Source organism: Miscanthus floridulus, chromosome 10, assembly GCF_019320115.1.
Source record: "Miscanthus floridulus cultivar M001 chromosome 10, ASM1932011v1, whole genome shotgun sequence".
NCBI classification, from domain to species: domain Eukaryota; kingdom Viridiplantae; phylum Streptophyta; class Magnoliopsida; order Poales; family Poaceae; genus Miscanthus; species Miscanthus floridulus.
In genome coordinates this window covers 13,730,454-13,736,560 of record NC_089589.1, presented here as the reverse complement: position 1 = coordinate 13,736,560, position 6,107 = coordinate 13,730,454, and the positions used below count along the sequence as shown (strand labels likewise).

General features: G+C 42.3%; 1 long non-coding RNA gene across 2 annotated transcripts; it reads left to right on the top strand.

The window, feature by feature from the left end:
• Positions 1 to 889: 889 nt before the first annotated feature.
• On the top strand, positions 890 to 4,217 carry LOC136487694 (uncharacterized). Of its 2 annotated transcripts, none has more exons than XR_010767325.1 (3): positions 890 to 1,111; positions 2,068 to 2,120; positions 3,930 to 4,217. It is a non-coding gene; the product is annotated as an uncharacterized lncRNA (long non-coding RNA). The 2 variants fall into 2 exon arrangements; XR_010767324.1 differs by having other exon boundaries at positions 3,269 to 4,215.
• The last annotated feature ends 1,890 nt before the right edge of the window (positions 4,218 to 6,107 follow it).

Below are 6,107 nucleotides of genomic sequence, written 5' to 3'. Positions count from 1 at the left end.
GTGGGTTCCGTTCTTGTGTTTGGGAAATTCGGTGCTCGACTTCGGTTGTGGTTTTCTACTCAAACCGAACTGACCAACCTGCACCAGGCAACCAGCCCCCACCGGCCCACCAAGCCACCAGCCTCATCTCCCCATCCCCAAGATGGCAAGATCCTAACCCCACGCAGGCACCCACAGACTTGATCGGTGAACCTAACCCTGACAACAGCGGCAAAGGACCAGCGACGTGCGGCGAGCGGCTGCGGAAGCAGGGAGCCGCCAACAAGCTGCGAGCGTGGGGAGGCAGTGGCGATATGCGAGCGCGGGGAGGCGACGGCGAGCAGCGCACGGAGGTGCGCGAGAAGCGCGGTGTAGGGAGCAGGCGCCGCGAGCAAGGAGGGGCACGGCATATTTTCCTTTTTTTTCCCCTTGTTATAGTAAATTTCGGTCAGTTCGGTTTTAACCAAAAAACTAAAGTAATAAATCGAAACCGAACCTGTCGGTTTCTAGTTTAGAAATAAAACGATCGGCTCTTGAAGGTTGAAAACTAAACATTTTGAGAACCGAAAAAAAATCCAAATCAAATTTTCAGTTTAAACAAAATGCCTGGCCTGACTAAAAGATAACAACACCTTGTCACCATGTTTAGCGTACTTCGGTGTTGCTAGGTTGCTGTAGATGAATGCTATGTTTGTGAGCAGCCCCTATGTTTGCATCATGTCATTCTGTAATGCCCAGAAACAAAAGAAAGTACTAACATATGAGCATGGACCTTTTGGGCTTGAGTTGATGCAACTAGGCCTAATTTCAGCCCAATTCGTGGAGAGAAAACAGGAAGAAATAAAACATCCAACCCGACCACATGCTAGGCCCAAGTCAATTTACCCTTTCTAGACCTAGGGAGGGGGATCCCGACTACCACCTTTGTCGATCCCCTCCCTCCCCAGGACGTGGCTGTCCCTCCCCATAGCTCCTTCCCCTCTGTAGAACCACCTCCATAGCAGCAAAAATCTGGGGGAAAAGGAGAAGACAGATTGAGGAGGAGGACAGGATGAAGATGGGGTACATCATCGGCGTAGATCGGCTTTTCCCCATCTCTATCTCGTTGCCCAAGGTTTAGGGTATAGACAAGGTGAGGAATCTGCCTTTCCCTTTGTTTAATTGAGGTTTAGACGACTTCTATTCGTGGGGCATATTGGTTTTATGGGGAGGATCTCCATCTGAATGTCGATCTAGGGTTCTGCTGTTCTGTAGATCGAGTGCTGCTGTTGTTTGTGCTGTTTAGACAACAAAGACGATTTTTCTAGTGAAACTTTATAATATGAAAGTTGTAGAGGCTTTCAGATCTATTAGTTTGTGAAATTTCACGATTTTATCATCAGTAGTTTGAGAGTTATGGTCCTTTATTTGCGATGCAATGGTTCTGCCAATTTTCTGGACAGCTGTAGATGAATTCATTTTTTGAGATAGCTTGCTGTCGAAATCATTGGGAGAAATATGAATGAAAGTTATTGGTAATCTCATAAGCTTTCCAAAGCTGTATAGCATGACATAATATGTTTTTCATAGCTTTAGCTGTTACTGTTTTAGTTGACTGTCATCTTTTCGTCTTCAGAAAAATTCAGTTACCATGTGGTCTCAATTAGGGCATTATCAGTGCATTAAAATCACAAAGTTATAAAACAAAAGTTATAGAGGTTTTCCTAAGCTTTCCAGATTAGTAAAGACTATCATTTTTGGGTGAGCATAACTCCAGTTATGAAATTTGTAAGTTTGTTGTCCTGTTTTGGTTGTCAGAAAAGTTTAGTTAGGTTCAGAGGTTGTTTATCCCATCTTTGAGATCTCATATGCTAGATTGTATTACATCAAAGTTGTAGACAAAAGTGTTTTCCATCTTCTATAAAAGTTTCATAATTTTTGAACATGTAATTTATCCACAGCAAAAAAGTGAAGCAGGGTTACTGCTGTTGATTGTTTCTTCGGTTGTTGTTTTTGGGGAAAGGGTAGCGCAGGCCGTAGAAGCGGTTTATGTGTCATTTATGAATGTTTGTATGAGTTTATTTTTCTGAGGTGATGATGTTTGAACAGGTGGTGCACCTTTGGATTGTCCTTAGATCACGTTTTTGCATCGCGGTTTCGAGGCAAGTAAACGTAGCGGTGGTTTGCTACAGCTTGACATGTTATTTAATCTACCTACACTTTGTCAAAATATTAACTAAATCGAGATAATATATCTAAGAATAAATTCACTTATTCTTTAAAGTAACTTATATATGATCTTCATGTTGAATCTTTTGTCATTGGAAAAAGTCTACTTGACCCCCCCCAACTATCATACTTGGTCTACTTCACCCCCTCAACTATGAAACCGTCTGTTTTACCCCCTAAACTATCTAAAACCGTCTGTTTTACTCCCTGGGGCGGTTTTCAGCGGCGGTTTTGCTACAGTAACAGCGGGTTTGCTACAGTGACGGTGGGTTGCTACAGTGCCTGTGGTTTTGAATTTTCTTTTTTTTATTTATTTTCGGTGAATTTTTGAAAAATCATAGAAAAATCATAAAATGAAAAATCTAATTTTATTGGACTCCACATGAGTAGATCTACATAGTGAATATATAATACGGTATACTTTAGTACAAAATTTTTACTGTAGCCTTAGATTAATTGGAAAATCCAATTTTGTCTGTAATTAATTAGAATTTATCTATAACTAAGTTATACATAGTCCAATGAGTACGAAATTTTTACTATAGTTCAAGCATACAATAATTAGCGTACCATAAAAATTTCACCACAATTGGACCATAGAAGCTGCAGCTATGAATTATTCTAATTAATTACAGACAAAATTATATTTTCCAATTAATCTAAGGCTACAGTAAAAATTTTGTACTAAAGTATACCGTATTATATATTCACTATGTAGATCTACTCATGTGGAGTCCAATAAAATTAGATTTTTTATTTTATGATTTTTCTATGATTTACTATGATTTTTCAAAAATTTACCAAAAATAAATAAAAAAAAGAAAATCCAAAAACATGGGCACTGTAGCAAACCCGCAGGCACTGTAGCAAACCCGCTGTTACTGTAGCAAAACCGCCGCTGAAAACCGCCCCAGGGGGGTAAAACAGACAGTTTTAGATAGTTCAGGGGGTAAAACAGACGGTTTCATAGTTGAGAGGGTGAAGTAGACCAAGTATGATAGTTGAGGGGGTCAAGTAGACTTTTTCCTTTTGTCATTTGTTTATCATCATGAGGTAAGTGATATATTTTATTATTGTGAAGGTATATGACGTATGTGGTAAGAATTTGTCTATCATCGAAAGGTAAGTGAAATGTTTTATGGTTGTGGATGTATATGGCAGATGAGGTAAGTATACTTGCAGTTGCATCATATCATTGCATCATGAGCATATGCATCGAGCCAGGTCGGTGAGAAAGTCATATAACTATTCCAGAGTGCTCTTGAACTAGGTCGGTGAGAAAGTTATATAACTATTATGAAATGCTCTTGTGGATTATGTCGTTGACCTATGGTCATGACCGTACCGGTACAGCAACGTACGTTGCCCGAGGAGGGATACGATGCAGCTTCATGCCTTGTTGGGTATGAAGGCAGTGGACATGCATATGCATTGCATTTGCACTCATTGAGGATTATTGGAATTGAAGTTTTATGTTGCCATGAAGTGGAGATGTGGAGTATTCTTTTTATTTATATGAGTATCGTCCTATTCGTTTGTGGTCGTGGTTTGCTTATTATATATGATGCCCTTTATTTCTTTACTGGAATTTCATTGGATAAATATTCTTATCATGAACCTTTATTTATTTATGACATGTATTCTTTTATGTTTAAACCAATATCTAATGAACTTGTAGTTTGAATGACATGTTCAGTTAGTTTGCTTACTGAGATTTATTCTCACCCCTCTTATCTTTCTAGGTGTGTGATTTGGATGCTTGCTTGAAGGGATGGGAGTAGCGGCACATCTTCACTATTTCACATACATTTAGAGATAATAATGATACTTGTCTTTTTTTAGTAAACTTAGAATTAACTAGTTTGGTTACCATTTGTGGACAATAATAACCTTTGTGTTGGAGCTTATCTTAATCATAGCTTTGTTCTTGTTGTTTCTTTCACGTTTACATAGTTGATGGGTGTTTGATGCCGACTTTTTGTGACGCTTGGGTGTTACACATTCCTTTTTACATATGCATAAGATCATACATATAGGATCGCCGCTGCATGTTTAGCCATGCTTAGACCGGTAGAAGTCGGATGATTGCTGTCACCTACAAGATATAGGTGGCTACTTTAACACGGTTGACTATATTTTCTATTGTGGAAAAGAACCATGTATCAATGAATAACCGAAGATCCGGCGGGATCCAGTATGTTGTTGATGATGGTAGGTTTGTCCTGCTTCTTTGATCCCGCTTGTGTCAGTTAAGGACTGTGTTGTGTGAAGGGACCGTGATGCCTAAGAGGCGTTGATTTCCTTTTCTATATACTACTGATCCTTGCACGTGATAATCTCAACTTCGGCAAGAAAGCAACCAGGCACGTCATCAATAACAGCAGCAGCCAGCAGCTACTTAATCTCTCCCTCTGTTTTGACGTCGATCCGTCGTCAAACCAGCCCATCACACATGTATCTGCCTGTTCCTCTCCATCATCCATCTCAGGCCACCTCGCCTGTTCACCTCGCAGCCATGAACGCCCACACTAGATCACATCAGTGCTTCAGTTATCAACACCTATTTCCACCATCTCCCAAAACTGAAATCCCACTCAAACCTTCTTCAATTCCCATCACCGATGGAAACCGCTGCACAAGTGGCATTAACCACACCGTAATGCTCTCGTCAGGACGTGACGTTGCATTCGTGGGCTACGGTACCAGCCCAACTGGCGTATCCCCTTGTCCACTCGCCTATAACCTTATCGTGCTGTTCTATTCTTCAGAAGGCTCTCCACCACAGCGCCGCAAAATCGTGCTCCACCGTGACTGTGCTCCGCAGCACCGTAGCTGTGGGGTTCCTTCGATGACCGCCGACCTCGCCAGTGCCCCCCGGGGTCCGTAATCCACGGTGCCCCGTGGCCATTTGCTGCCTCATCGCGCTCCCCTGGCCGATCCGCAACTGCCCTTGCTTGTTCCGCGCCAAGGCTACGATGTCCGCTGGCCAGTCTGTCGATGACACGAAGCTCCATCGTCGGGCTCGAAGAAATGGAGGGTGGCTCCGCTCCGACCGCCGCCCCATCGCACCCCTTGGCCGGTCCGCAACTGCCCCCTGTCCGTCAGCTCCAAGGGTGTGGTGTCTCTTGGCTGCTCCACCGACAACACAAAGCCACATCGTTGGGCTCGAAGAAATGGAGGCAGCTCTGCTCCGATCTCCGCGCTCGACAGCTATCGCGCCCCCTGGCTGGTCGCTCCGTGCCACCGGCGAGCTTTAGACCGATGAACTTCACACGTTGACGAACCTCCATTTTCTCCCAAGCAGCAAAGAGATGTTGCGCTAAAAGCGCATGTTGCAAGCATACATTTCAAATGTTTGAGATGTTTCAGAGGTATGTTGCAAGTGTTTCATATGGATGTTGCATTAGTTGCAATGGTTTGTACACGTATGTTACAAGCGTCTATTCCTAATGTTTTATATATTTTTCAGACGTATGTTGCAAGTGTGTGATATCTGATGTTCATATGTTTCACACATATGTTACAAATGTTTTATCTGGATGTTGCGTATGTTTTGCTATGGGTTTCAAGTGTTTTTTACAAGAGTTTTATCTATCTTCTTTTATATGTTGCAAATGTTGTATTTGGATATTTCCAAAGTAGATCTGGTATTGCACATGTTGATATGACTATACACGCATGATTCAGAAGCATGTTTCAAGTGTTTCATCTGTTTCTGACGTATGTTGCAAATGTTTCATTTGAATGTTTCAAAAGTAGATCTCGAAAAATCACATTCTGCTGCTGCTAGTGTGCCGCCGTTGGTCACCACACGCGCCTGGTGGTGGTGCTATTGTTACTGCTGCGTGCATGCGAGCGTGTGAAACGGAGCGAGCTCGAGGTGATCCCCATGCATGTGTGGGCCTGCACAGCCTCTAGAG